Below are 15,724 nucleotides of genomic sequence, written 5' to 3'. Positions count from 1 at the left end.
CTGTTTTATGAAACATTGTCTGTTGTGTACAGCCATGATAGTTACAGTACGTGTTAACAGCCAGCTAAACTGTGTGTTATATGGGCTTATCAAGCTATTGAGGGTTTCTGATTGACCCAAGATTGAACACTGCCTTTTAAAAATATCAATATCACCTCAAAACTGCATTATGAAAATATAACATGTTACATGCACAGACTTGGCATCCATTTTTAGAAATATTATACAATGTATTTTTTTTTACATTTTTGTAACTTTGTATTAAGGTGATGTTGTGAAATTGACGGTTTCTGATAGAGCCTAAGAACGAAGGTTCACAGTGTATAAAGAGCATAAGGAAGACAGCATCACTGGAATATACTACGTTAAAACGTAAGCAATTCTTAGAAACCTTAAATGATGCAATTTTTTGCGTTTTCAATGGTGGGAAAAACGGTAAACAAGAAGTAACCTGAAAAGAACCCAATCACGTGATTTTATCAGATTATTGGTAGATGAAAAGGAACAGTTGCAGCTCTATCGGTAAACCAGAGGGCACCCCAGTTCTATTTACTATTGTCTGTTGCCATAGATACGCATCGTGATGAACCTTATTAGTGGATGTGGCCCTTTACAATGAGTTGCAGCTGGGGACCATTGTTGATAGTGACACTCCTCACAAGCATTTCTAGTTACTGAATGTGAGAACAACCATTGCCGGGCGCGGCCCATCTGCCTCATCATTTCCTGGGAATGGCTGAACACCGACCTGCCTGCCTTAAAATGGGGCCACAACGTAGTTCCTGTTTATTTACAAGGAAACTAGGAACGCGAATCAAGTCTTTTACTCCTGAAAGGTTGCTTTACAAGTCGGTTGCCGTCTTTCCATGCGCTAATGTTAGTTAACTTCCATTTATTTTTATTATCACGTAGTTGCTTCTAGAAGTTAGCCATCTGTTGGGCTGAAAACTGTCTGCCACCCTTTTTTTGCGGTGATTTTCTTTTCTCTAAAGATTTTACAAACAGGGTTTTTATACAAAGTGACAAAACAAATTAAGTCGGAAGTATTTGTTAGAAAAAACACTTTGGCTAATCCATTCAGAAAAGATGTAGTTGCCAGTTGATAACAAACTACAGAATGCGAGTCACTTATCCTTAACCAACACGGTCTCTTTAAGCAAACCACAACCTGATTTGACGAAGAATAAACGTCAGCGTCACAAATACATCATTAAACACCTTGCGGATGTGCATTTAATGTAAATAAAGTGCGCATGACGTGGTTTAGGGAGTAGATTTGTTTGACGTGATAAGTGTTTTTGAGTCTACCTGGAATCAGCTCAGAAATGTTAGCGGAAGAGGAGAGAGGCGGGGCAGAATCTATATGAATGCAACAGCTAGAAATACCACACGGCAGCTCTGACTGTACAAAGGCTCTGGGGCAGTGATTCAAATGTCAGATGTGACATTTTACTGCAGTTCTATGCATCGGCCGTGAACTGGCGCTGGTAGCAGTTGTCACCCCCCGGCTACAAAGCATTCCCTTGATGCAGTCAGGGAAGGTTGTCAAAAGAAACTGAGCGCGTAGAAAAAAAATGTTCAAAACCTCATGCACTTTTAATTCAGCGCAGCTGAGACATCTTTGCGGTGGGCGCAAGGGAGGAGAGGGCCAGGAGCTGTCGTTTCTAATTCAGTGCACCCATGTATTGTTATAAATCTCTTTCCCTGTCTTTCCCGATCCACTACAAGGGAAGTCGATCCTTCTTCTCAAATAATAAACAAGAACAAGGAAGCTGCGCGCAATGAGCGCTGCAGATTTGTGAACGCGCCCGGCCATCTGGATTCACTAACGGAGGCACCCTGACAGCTCCAAATTATAATTTATGTACTTCTTTGCGCGAGCACGCACGAAATATGCCCAAAATGGCGGAACAAAACTACATTTACCCTATCACTTCAAGCCTATTAAAACGAAAACACAAGGAAGACGAATCACTGGCCAGATGACAGAAAACGCTAAGGAATGTGTGGAATTCCTCTCGCCAAGGCCCTAAGGATACTTCTTCTTTTATTTCTTATAACATTAGGATCTCGAAACTCCTCCCCCACTTACAGTGGGAAGGAGTCCGAGCCCTAAAAAGTAGATCTTATTTAATGGATTTGTAGACACCAAAATGGACAATATCTACAAGAGGGTTCTGGAGATATGAATTTTCAAGTAAATTGTAAAAAACAGCTTTTCACTCTTAAACTTGAGCAAGCATTGGTAACTGCAAAAGTTGAAAACTTTGTAAAACTTTTAAAGAGTTATGTTCAGCTACTCGATCCGCTTTGGGCGACCAACTCCAACAGTGAGAAGGTAAAGGGGGCCTATAAGGAGTAATACGACAGATATTTTTTACACCAAAGCAGACCCAAATCCAGTTCAATGCTCTATGTGCGAACTGCTGTAGACTTTAATGGAATGGTCCTGGTGCAACAGACACAGGATGCTGAAAATTCTGAAGATGCTGTGCATTCGAATGAGTCTTCCTGGGGCTATTCTTGGTCCATGGTCTAGGTGGGGTAACTTTGACAACAGAGTTCAATGTCCGTTGAAGTTCTCTTTGGTCCAACAAATTTCCAGTTGCCACTGGGCTACTGGTCTCTGATAACAGCAAAACCAGCAGTTCCCTATGATAAAGGCTAGTGTCTTCTTGGGCAATAAAACTGTAGTCCTATGACTCAGATTGTATTTTAAGCATCGATACTTGGTTGTCTCGGCTGCCTGGCTGTAGTCAGCAGCAGTCAAGCGATTGTGGCTACTGGCTGGCCAGAACGGGCTTATTTCGCTTTTCTGGCCCTGGTGCTGCAACAGGAAGTCAGCCAACTGACTCCTGGGTGCTGATTTTTTGTTCAAAGAGAAGTGCAATCAATTATCTCCTTTCACTTTCGACAGTTTAGCATCTGAAGTGTAGTTTTATTTATGAACCACTTTTAAAGGTTCCAATTAAGTCCTCAGTAGGGAGTTTTTCTGTCACTATTTTAGAAGGGCTTGTCTAGCAACCATTAGAAATAGTTGCAAATGTCTTGGAGTCAGATTTGTGGAGTTAAAAGCAAAGTGTGTCACACATTTTTTTATGCTGACAGTTAATTAGGCCTGTGAACTTTGCTGCCACTAAATCATTCTTAATTTTATTGCGGCTGGAAAGTCCCTGTTCAAAAAAAGATGACAGAAACTTTTTTTCTGTTCAGATGATTGTTAGGTAGATCAGTTATCAGAATACAGGCTACTTGGCTGAAGGTAATCTATTTGCAAACATGGGCAATACAAATCTATGTAGAAAAAGGAAGGCTAAATTGTGCGAACAATCTTTGGAACTGCTTGTTGAATCTGTCTTGGAAAACTAGGATGTTTTATTTGGTGCACCGTCCCATCGTACATCTACACATTAGAGATAGTATCTGAGGCAGTATCCTGCAAAAGGAAATGCCATCTCCACTCCCAAACGCCTTGTAACTGATACTAAAAAGAGGTGGTATGACCTGCGCAAGAAAGTGCATGGAGGTTTAAAGCAAAGCTAAGCAGCATGCTAAAGGGACGGGTGGCAGGTGTCCCTTAGGGCTTAACATTAGAAATGTTGAATTAAAAGTATTGTAAATTATGGATTCCGCAGGTTTGGAACGACTAGATGTAATTGATACCACCTGGAATGTACAGATAATTACCAGCCAGGTAAGCTTTTTCCCTTCTCCTTTTGTTAAAATAACTTTAGGCCCTAAATGAAATGTCCATTACATGAGCATAACCTCGCATAATTTTGGTCATTTTTACATTACGCTTGTTAAGCAACATTGTGAAAATTAATGTATTATCCCTTGTCACATAATTAGGCATCATACGCAGTAACTATGTAGCAGAGAACATTGTGAATGACAACCACTCCTGTGGCTGCTGTTTGCAGTCCTTCTGTTTTTATGCACTATGTATTTAGCGCGCAATGCGTCCTCTCATCAAAAATGGATGCAAGAACACAATATATGCTATAATCAGGGCCACTGAAATGATGCAACTGCGCAGCTTGGATATTTTCGCATAATTGTAGATTTGACGCATTTGCCACTTAATCAATCATCTGCCGCATAATCTGCAGAATTTAACAAATGAATTGTTCCTAGCTCAAACAGTTCAAAAGTTACTGAAAATGAAACAACGGGGGTTGCTACGCATGGAAGACCCTTTGCAAAGCTGGACTTTCTGTTGCCTATTGCTATATTTCAGTGTTAAACTTGTATTAATGAGGTGCAACTAATGCCCAGAGTGTTACCAAGTTTTTAAAATGACCAAATATTGAAGCAATACTATTACAAAATGTGCTGCATCATGTGCACATATTTTGCCTATTCTGGCCGCATAATTTGCTTAACCCTGCTGCATAACTTGGCCCTCTCCTGCCGCATAATTCCAGTGGCTCTGGCTACAATAAAGTGCCAAATGTCGGTCTTGCATTTCATGTAACTATGCATAATTTTATATAATTTTCAGACATTTCTCATAATTATGCAAAAACATATTACACACAGTTCACACTTACCTACATACATTTAAACACTTTATGAACTTTCTTGTTAACTGTCTTCTATATATTGTTTGCAGCCTGTGCACCACCCAGAGACCAGATGAACATCAGATATGAAGTCAGGCCTGCACAAACATTTATGGAAGCTGGTCCTCAGCAGAGCAGTGAATCTGAAATTTTGTTAAATGAAGTTATGATGTTGGAAGTCAGAGACAGAGAGGGGAATCGTTTGCTAGGTACCACATTTATAGGAATGCACAGGATGTTGTAGACTTTGAGAATGAAATAATCCTGCCAGAGTGTGGTGATAATGGAGAACTGGAGATAGTGCACGACTCATACCCTGTAAGAAATATTGACTATCATGAAACTAAATACTTTGTTAAAACTGCACACAATCTACAAGGTGTATTGGGTGAAATTAGTTAAGTAAGTCAGAAAGATAAAAGGGCTGTGAGGTGATTTAAGGATCCAAGTAGTGCAAAGGGTAGAAAGGGTTGAAAGGGTCAGGGAAATATGAATGGTGTAATGGGTGACCCTGTAGAAATGGGCAGAACATGTAGGAAGAGTCAACTGTTCGGAATGAATGAACAGTAAAATTTATGTGGTCAATGTTTTAGCGAGTCAAGACAAAATACTGACTGTGTCTATTCATGGAGTCAATGAGTTAATGAAAAAAGACCACATGATCTCTCATGTGGACACATCGCATGAGTTGATGTAAAGAGGTAAAAGTATTGATAATTTGGCAAAGTAAGTCACAAAATATGTAGACAGTAACGTAAACATCCAGAAACAGTTAATTACAATACAGGACAATTTGAAAGACTGCATTGACAGTAACACCAAATGTATGGAAGCCATTATCAATCAATCAGGAATTTATAAAGTGCGCTACTCACCCATGAGGGTTTCAAGGCACGGGGGGGTGCAGCTCCGGATCAGTCGAAGAGCCAGGTCTTGAGGTTCTGCCTGAAGGTGTGAAGAGCGGGGGAGCGTCTGATGTTGACTGGGAGCTCGTTCCAGGTCTTTGCTGTGACGTAGTCGAAGGCTCTTCCACCTGCTCTGATTCTGCAGATGCGTGGGGTCTCTTCCAGGGCGAGGTCGGTGGAGCGGAGGTACCTTTTGGGTACGTGGAAGGAGACTCTTTTGTTGAGGTATTGGGTCCGATGTTGTTGAGGGATTTATAGGCGTGGGTGAGTAGCTTGAAGGCTACACACTTCTCGATGTGGAGCCAGTGGAGGTCTCGTTGGTGCGGGGTCATGTGCTTGTGTTGTGGGGTTCCGAGGGCGAGTCTGGTTGCGGTGTTCTGGATGGTTTATAGCAGGGTTTTGTTGATTCTGGCGTAGAGGGCATTACCGTAGTCCAGTCTGCTAGTTAGGAGAGCGTGGGTGATGATCTTTCTGCATCCATGGGGGTATCCACTTGAAGGTCTTATGGAGGATGCGGAGGGAGTTGAAGCAGGTCGAGGCGACGGCATTGATCTGGCGGGTCATGGTAAGGGAGGAGTCTAGGATTATGCTGAGGTTCCGGGCGTGGTTCGTCGGGGTGGGTGGGTTTCCGAGGACCACCCACGATATGGGGCAGGGACCGAGGACGAGGACCTCGGTCTTCTCCAAATTCAGTTTTAGGCAGCTGTTGCTCATCCAGGCTGCAACGTCTTTCATTCCTTCTTGAAAGCTGTGTCTGGTGTCTTCTGGGTTCTTTGTGAGAGAGAAGATGAGTTGGGTGTCGTCAGCATAAGATACTATGCTGAGCCTGTGCTGTCTGATGATGGCGGGGAGGGGGGCCATGTAGATCTTGAAGAGCATGGGGCTGAGCGAGGATCCTTGGGGTACTCCGCTGTTGATCTCTGTGGGTTCAGAGGGAAGGGTGGGAGTCTAATCCTTTGGGTTCTGCCGGTGAGGAAGTATCAGATCCAGTCAAGGGCGGTTCCCCGTATGCCGGCATCGTGGAGTCTGGCGGCGAGAGTGTGGTGGGAGATGGTGTCGAAAGCTGCCGAGAGGTCTAGTAGGATGAGGGGCGCAGTGTGGCCCTGGTCGAGTAGCATGTGGATGTCATCAGTGGCGGCGAGCATGGCGGTCTCAGTCCTGTGGTTGCTGCGGAATCCAGACAGGGAGGAGTCAAGGATGGCATTCTCAGCAATGAACGTGGTCAGTTGGGTGTTGACGAATCTGGCAAGAGTTTCTTGAGGAGTTTCTTCTGCCCACTTCCAGTCATCTGGGAAGATGCCGGATTCGAGGGAGGCATTGGTGGTCCGGCCTAGTTCGGGAGCTATGGCGGTGGCGGTTCTGTGGTAGATGTAGGTGGGCAGGGGTCCATGGGGGCCCCTGAATGGGTGTTCTTCATGCTCTTGGTGGTGTTGTCAGTGGTAGCAGGTTTCCAGGTGGTAATGGATGGCCGATTGTCGGTGGTGGAGAGGGTGGTGGTGTCCCGAGTCTGTTCGCTGAAGTTGTCGTAGAGCCCCTTGATTTTCAGGTGGACGTAGGAGCTGAGCTTGTTGCAGAGGTCCTGGGATGGAGTGATGTCCGAGGATTCGCTGGGGGGTTTGGTGAACTGCTGTATGACGTTGAAGAGTTCATTGGCGTTACTTGCTTTAGAGTGGATTTTGTTCTAGATGAAGGTCCTCTTGGTAGCTCTTATGCGCTGGTGGTATTCGTTCATGGCATTCCTGTATTTGTTCAGGTCTTCAGTGGTTTTCTTGTTCCACCAGAGTTTCTCGAGGCGCCTGCAGGAGCTTCTGGCTGCTTGGAGGTCAGTGGTGAACCAGACAGCTTTCAGGGGCGTTGATTGACGGGGAGGCGGAGGGGTGCGAGCTTGTCAGCACAGCTGGAGTCATTGGTGTCGTTTTTTGGCTGAGGAGTTGGCGTCGATAGTGGTGGAGGGGGGATCGTGGAGGAGGATGGTGTTGAGGTGATCCTCAGTAATCTTGCTCCAGTTTCTTCAGAGCGGGCGCAGGGTGGATTTGGGTGCGATGGTGGTGTGGAAGGTGAAGTGTACGCAGTGGTGGTCTGTCCAGAGGGGCTGTGTGGTGTGGCTGCAATGGATGTTAGTCCATCCTGCGCAGATGGGTTTGAGGGTGTGTCAGGCTCTGTGGGTGGGGGTGGAGACGAGCTCCCTCCACCCGAGGTTGGTGAGGTTGTCAAGGAGGGTGGTGGAGTCGGGATCGCTACGGTTTTTGAGGTGGAAGTTCAGGTCTCCAGTGAGGATGTAGTCCGTGGAGGCGATGGCATGGGGTGCGACGAGGTCTGCAATGGTGGTGGCGGAGGAGGAGCGAGACCCGAGGGGTCTGTAGACGAGGGTCCAACGTAGCGTGGTTCTGGGGCCGGTTTTGATTTAGAATTGTAGGTGCTCTGGGTTGGAAGAGGAGTCGCTCATACTGGAGGTGGAGAGTCGGATGGAACTCTTGTGTGCGATGGCGAGTCCTCCTCCTGGGCGGTGGAGGCGGTCCTTTCTTTGGATCTTGTAACCATCGGGGATGGCGGTGGCGATGTCAGGGGCAGAGGTGGTGTTGGTCCATGTGTCCGTGAAGAAGGCAATGTCTGGCGAGAGGGTGTCGAGCAGGTCCAAGATCTCCGTGGCGTGTCTGTGGAGGGAGCGCACGTTGAGGAGACTGCATGTCAGGGCTTCGGTGGTCCGGGCGTCCGGCGTGGGTTCTGCGTCGTGAGGGGGGTTTTGATGGTGAAGGATTGTCTGATGTGTCGGCAGGAGAACTGGCCATGGGTGGTGTTCGGCGTAGATCTCTGACTGTATGATAATGATAAACTAATGCCAATAACAAAATGTGATCGACAAAAAGAAATATACATAAACTAAAACCACTCACCATGTAACCAGTTCCTTTGTTGTTCAAGAGCAATCATAACCTCAGGAATACTGCTACTGCGTCGGATAAAGGAGTCATGTGCAGATCCTGGGAACTTTTCTTTGCAGTGTGTGATGATGAGGTCAGCAGTACTAGTCATTTCAACGTTGATGGAGTAGTACAGCTTTCGATTCCTGAACATCTGTTCTCAAGTATGAGGTGAAACAATGCATATGGGTGTAAAATCAATGGCTCTAACAATGGTTGGGATCCCAGCAATTCCGTAGAATGCACTCTTCACTTACGTTAGCGCACATGTAATTTTAGGGAAGATGAGGAAACACTGCATATGTTTCAACATAGCACTGATTATTCTTTGCATTATTTTACTGTAGGTTGACTGAGAGAGTCCAGAATCCATGGCCCCAATTCCTTTTAAAGAACCAATTGCACAGAAGTGCAACGCTGACAACAATTTCACCAGTCGTGTGACAGCAGATCTAATATTACTATTGGGTTGTAAATCACAATTTATAAGGTTAAATATGAACAATATTGTGTGAAAATTACGTCTGTAATTCTTTAAAAAAAAGTCATCCGACATTGCAGACAGATCAAATCTACATCTGTAGATGCGCTGCTTGTACCTTCTTCTAGTTTGTAGTGAATCATGGCATGCCACATCCTGCCAAGGACCAACAGCAGACTGAACAGGCACTTGTCTCTAACCAGATTTAAAACATTGTTCCACAAAACTGCTCCGATAGCTGCCATTTTGTTATGTAGGCTATGATAAAATACACAAATGACAAAGATATAACCAGTTTCCTGAGATGAAATTTCCATAATCCTTATCAGTGAAGTAAAATGAAATTGCTAACTCCCGCTTCTCTTTGGAGGAAAATATCTCCCAAAATTACACTTGAAAACTGTAGGTAAGTGGGGTCCAAATTAGCAGCATAACAACTCATTTGGGCTAAAAACCAACAGCAGTGGTAACTACGGAAGGATCTCCAGATTTTTGGAGATAAACTGTTGATGGAGGCAATGTAATTGCCTCCAATATTTTTGGAGTATTGGGCAGGTTAAAGACACTTTTCTAAGGAACAAAATAGCATGCAAATTCTGATTCTGTATGAAATACTTCAGCCACCAAATATGGATTTTACTCCACATGAACACGCACATCAAAATCAGCACCTTGGAGTACATCTTTTCTGTCTGGGGCACTGAAGCGTCTTTTCCACAGGCCAGGCACAATCCTCTTTTTGCTAGCCCAAGGAACAGCAGGGGCAGTTCAGCAGTTGGTGCAGCTTTACTTACCAGGTCCAGGGAACGGCAGGTACCTCTCTCCAGACCAAATATAATCTGACGTTTTCCGGACAGGGATACAATCTCCTTCCTTCTGATGATGGTTTCCTGCAAAGTGTGGCATCTAGCTATCCCTGTGTGCACTATTCTGCCCATTCTCAAGATGGCAGAACCCTTCTCTGGGTGTGTGGTGTTTGGTAGCCCACTTTAGAGGTGTGGCTACCTGAGGGCTACACGCCCATGAAAAAAACAATTTGACAATTGGTCTCCCCTCTTTGTCCCAACACCAACATGTCTACTTCAGCAAAAGAGCAGCCCCTCTTGTGTGTGTGTCCACCATTTGCACTTCAAAGATACCCTGTGTGGCTTCCTGTCAGGGAGAGGTGGCACCTCTTTCAACGGCAGGCCTCTATTGTTTTTACTCCTGGGAGTCGTTCACATTCTACCCAGGAGGGCAGAAGGCTGTCTTGTGTCCAGGATCTGCAAATGGCTTCTGTAGACCTTGGACTACAGAGTTGCAACTTCCTTTAAGTAGCCTTTACTTTTAAGTTACATAACATTTGTTTAATGTGATGATTAATTTGATACCTTGATGCACCAACTATAGTAGTCCCATTCAGGAGTTAGCACAGCTGAGTTGTCAGTGTGTAACTATGTATATGCCAATGGGGCTACTAGCCTTTCCAAAGTAAAAGCGGCAATTGGGTGTTTCTTTCTGTTAGGACACATATACATACATGTCCTGCTATTTAATATACAGCACCATGCCTTAGGTCTTTATAGGCCTGCTGTACAGGTGACTTACAAATATTAACAAGCATTAGAAATGCAATCGGGCTCGGATTTATTTGAGTTTGAGCTAATGGCATTGTAAATGCCAATGTATTGTTGCTATGTGTTATGGAGTGTGTTCATGTGGTGTGTACTGCCAGTGATCTCCTTGTGAGTGTGAGAATATTGCACTGTTACTGCCTGTGTTGTCCTTCTTGTGAGTGTGAGAAGCTTGCACCTCTGCTGCCTGTGGTCTCCTTGTGAGTGTAAGAAGCTTGCACTGCTGCTGCCTGTGATGTCCTTCTTGTGAGTGTAAGAAGCTTGCACTGCTGCTGCCTGTGATGTCGTTCTTGTGAGTGTGAGAAGCTTGCACAGCTGCTGCCTGTGAGTATGAGAAGATTGCATTGTGCATCTCTGTGCTGTGCCTGTTCTTTATAAGGGACTCTTGCTCTGTTGCAGTTGCTGCCTTGGCACAGTACCTGCTGTGAGTGTGTGAGGGAAGCTTGCACCGCTGCTGCTTGTGATGTCCTTCTTGTGAGTGGGAGAAGCTTGCACCTCAGCTGCCTGTGGTATCCTTGTGAGTGTAACAAGCTTGCACAGCTGCTGCCTGTGATGTCCTTCGTGTGAGTGTGAGAAGCTTGCACCGCTGCTGCCTGTGAGTATGAGAAGATTGCATTGTGCATCTCTGTGCTGTGCCTGTTCTTTGTAAGGGACTCTTGCTCTGTTGCTGCTGCTGCCTTGGCACAGTACCTGCTGTGAGTGTGTAAGGGAAGCTTGCACCACTGCTGCTTGTGATGTCGTTCTTGCGAGTGTGAGAAGCTTGCACCTCTGCTGCCTGTCGTCTCCTTGTGAGTGTAAGTAGCTTGCACTGCTGCTGCCTGTGATGTCGTTCTTGTGTGTGAGAAGCTTGCACCGCTGCTGCTTGTGATGTCCTTCTTGTGAGTGGGAGAAGCTTGCACCTCAGCTGCCTGTGGTCTCCTTGTGAGTGTGAGAAGCTTGCACCGCTGCTGTTTGTGATGTCCTTCTTGTGAGTGTGAGAAGCTTGCACCGCTGCTGTTTGTGATGTCCTTCTTGTGAGTGGGAGAAGCTTGCAACTTAGCTGCCTGTGGTCTCCTTGTGAGTGTAGGAAGCTTGCACAGCTGCTGCCTGTGATGTCCTACTCACTACTCTACTCTACTCACTACTCACTACTCTGCACTCACTACTCTACTCACTACTCACTACTCTACTCACTACTCACTACTCTACTCACTACTCTGCACTCACTACTCACTACTCTGCTCACTACTCTACTCACTACTCTCCACTCACTACTCACTACTCTGCTCACTACTCTACTCACTACTCTCCACTCACTACTCTGCACTCACTACTCACTACTCTACTCACTACTCACTTCTCTACTCACTACTCTCCACTCACTACTCTGCACTCACTACTCACTACTCTACTCACTACTCACTTCTCTACTCACTACTCTACTCACTACTCACTTCTCTACTCACTACTCTGCACTCACTTCTCTACTCACTACTCACTTCTCTACTCACTACTCACTTCTCTACTCACTACTCTGCACTCACTACTCTACTCACTACTCACTACTCTACTCACTACTCTGCACTAACTACTCTACTCACTACTCTGCACTCACTACTCACTACTCTGCACTCACTACTCTGCTCACTACTCACTACTCTACTCACTACTCTGCACTAACTACTCTACTCACTACTCTGCACTCACTACTCACTACTCTGCACTCACTACTCACTACTCTGCACTCACTACTCACTACTCTACTCACTACTCACTACACTACTCACTACTCACTACTCTACTCACTACTCTACTCACTACTCTACTCACTACTCTACTCACTACTCTGCTCACTACTCTGCACTCACTACTCACTACTCTGCACTCACTACTCACTACTCTGCACTCACTACTCACTACTCTACTCACTACTCTACTCACTACTCTACTCACTACTCACTACTGCACTCACTACTCACTACTCTGCTCACTACTCACTACTCTACTCACTACTCTCCACTCACTACTCTGCACTCACTACTCACTACTCTACTCACTACTCACTTCTCTACTCACTACTCTGCACTCACTACTTTACTCTCTACTCACTACTCACTACTCTACTCACTACTTACTACTCTACTCACTACTCACTACTCTACTCACTAATCTGCACTCACTACTTTACTCTCTACTCACTACTTTACTCACTACTCACTACTCTACTCACTACTCACTACTCTACTCACTACTCACTACTCACTACTCTACTCACTACTCACTACTCTACTCACTACTCACTACTCTGCACTCACTACTTTACTCACTACTCTACTCACCTCACTACTCTACTCACTACTCTACTCACTACTGACTACTATACTCACTACTCTGCACTCACTACTCACCTCACTACTCTACTCACTACTCACTACTCTACTCACTACTCCCTACTCACTTCTCTACTCACTACTCACTTCTCTGCACTCACTACTTTACTCACTACTCTACTCTACTCACCTCACTGCTTTACTCACTACTCTACTCTACTCACCTCACTACTCTACTCACTACTCTACTCACTACTCACTACTCTGCACTCACTACTCACTACTCTACTCACTACTCACTACTCACTACTCACTACTCACTACTCACTACTCTGCACTCACTACTCTGCACTCACTACTCTACTCACTACTCTACCCACTACTCTACCCACTACTCTACCCACTACTCTACCCACTACTCTACTCACTACTCTACTCACTACTCACTACTCACTACTCTACTCACTACTCACTACTCTACTCACTACTCTACTCACTACTCTACTCACTACTCTACTCACTACTCTGCACTCACTACTCACTACTCTGCACTCACTACTCACTACTCTGCACTCACTACTCACTACTCACTACTCTACTCACTACTCTACTTACTACTCTACTCACTACTCTACTCACTACTCTACTCACTACTCTACTCACTACTCTACTCACTACTCTACTCACTACTCTGCACTCACTACTCACTACTCTACTCACTACTCTACTCACTACTCACTACTGCACTCACTACTCACTACTCTGCACTCACTACTCTACTCACTACTCTCCACTCACTACTCTGCACTCACTACTCACTACTCTACTCACTACTCACTTCTCTACTCACTACTCTGCACTCACTACTTTACTCTCTACTCACTACTCACTACTCTACTCACTACTTACTACTCTACTCACTACTCACTACTCTACTCACTACTCTGCACTCACTACTTTACTCTCTACTCACTACTCTACTCACTACTCACTACTCTACTCACTACTCACTACTCTACTCACTACTCACTACTCTACTCACTACTCACTACTCTACTCACTACTCACTACTCTGCACTCACTACTTTACTCACTACTCTACTCACCTCACTACTCTACTCACTACTCTACTCACTACTGACTACTATACTCACTACTCTGCACTCACTACTCACCTCACTACTCTACTCACTACTCACTACTCTACTCACTACTCCCTACTCACTTCTCTACTCACTACTCACTTCTCTGCACTCACTACTTTACTCACTACTCTACTCTACTCACCTCACTGCTTTACTCACTACTCTACTCTACTCACCTCACTACTCTACGCACTACTCTACTCACTACTCACTACTCTGCACTCACTACTCACTACTCTACTCACTACTCACTACTCACTACTCACTACTCACTACTCTGCACTCACTACTCTGCACTCACTACTCTACTCACTACTCTACCCACTACTCTACCCACTACTCTACCCACTACTCTACCCACTACTCTACTCACTACTCTACTCACTACTCACTACTCTACTCACTACTCACTACTCTACTCACTACTCTACTCACTACTCACTACTCTACTCACTACTCTACTCACTACTTTCTACTCATTACTCACTACTCTACTCACTACTCACTACTCTGCACTCACTACTCACTACTCTGCTCACTACTCACTACTCTACTCACTACTCTACTCACTACTCTACTCACTACTCTACTCACTACTGCACTCACTACTCAATACTCTGCACTCACTACTCTACTCACTACTCTACTCACTACTCTACTCACTACTCTACTCACTACTCTACTCACTACTCTGCACTCACTACTCTGCACTCACTACTCACTACTCTGCTCACTACTCACTACTCTGCTCACTACTCACTACTCTGCTCACTACTCACTACTCTACTCACTACTCTGCACTAACTACTCACTACTCTACTCACTACTCTACTCACTACTCTACTCACTACTCACTACTCTGCACTCACTACTCACTACTCTACTCACTACTCACTACTCAGTACTCTACTCACTACTCTACTCACTACTCTACTCACTACTCTACTCACTACTCTGCACTCACTACTCACTACTCTGCACTCACTACTCACTACTCTGCACTCACTACTCACTACTCACTACTCTACTCTACTCACTACTCACTACTCTACTCACTACTCACTACTGCACTCACTACTCACTACTCTGCACTCACTACTCACTACTCTGCACTCACTACTCACTACTCACTACTCTGCACTCACTACTCACTATTCTACTCACTACTCACTACTGCACTCACTACTCTGCAGTCACTACTCTACTCACTACTCTACTCACTACTCTACTCACTACTCTACTCACTACTCTGCACTCACTACTCACTACTCTGCTCACTACTCACTACTCTGCTCACTACTCACTACTCTGCTCACTACTCACTACTCTGCTCACTACTCACTACTCTACTCACTACTCTGCACTAACTACTAACTACTCTACTCACTACTCTACTCACTACTCTGCACTCTCTACTCACTACTCTACTCACTACTCACTACTCTACTCTACTCACTACTCTACTTACTACTCTACTCACTACTCTACTCACTACTCACTACTGCACTCACTACTCACTACTCTGCACTCACTACTCACTACTCTGCACTCACTACTCACTACTCACTACTCTGCACTCACTACTCACTACTCTACTCACTACTCTACTCACTACTCTACTCACTACTCACTACTGCACTCACTACTCTGCACTAACTACTCACTACTCTACTCACTACTCTACTCACTACTCTGCACTCTCTACTCACTACTATACTCACTACTCACTACTCTACTCACTACTCTACTTACTACTCTACTCACTACTCTACTCACTACTCACTA

The sequence above is a fragment of the Lissotriton helveticus genome, chromosome 9 (genome assembly GCF_964261635.1).
Source record: "Lissotriton helveticus chromosome 9, aLisHel1.1, whole genome shotgun sequence".
In the NCBI taxonomy this organism is placed as follows: Eukaryota; Metazoa; Chordata; class Amphibia; order Caudata; family Salamandridae; genus Lissotriton; species Lissotriton helveticus.
The sequence above is the reverse complement of the archived record's forward strand: the minus strand, read 5'-3'. Positions refer to the sequence as shown.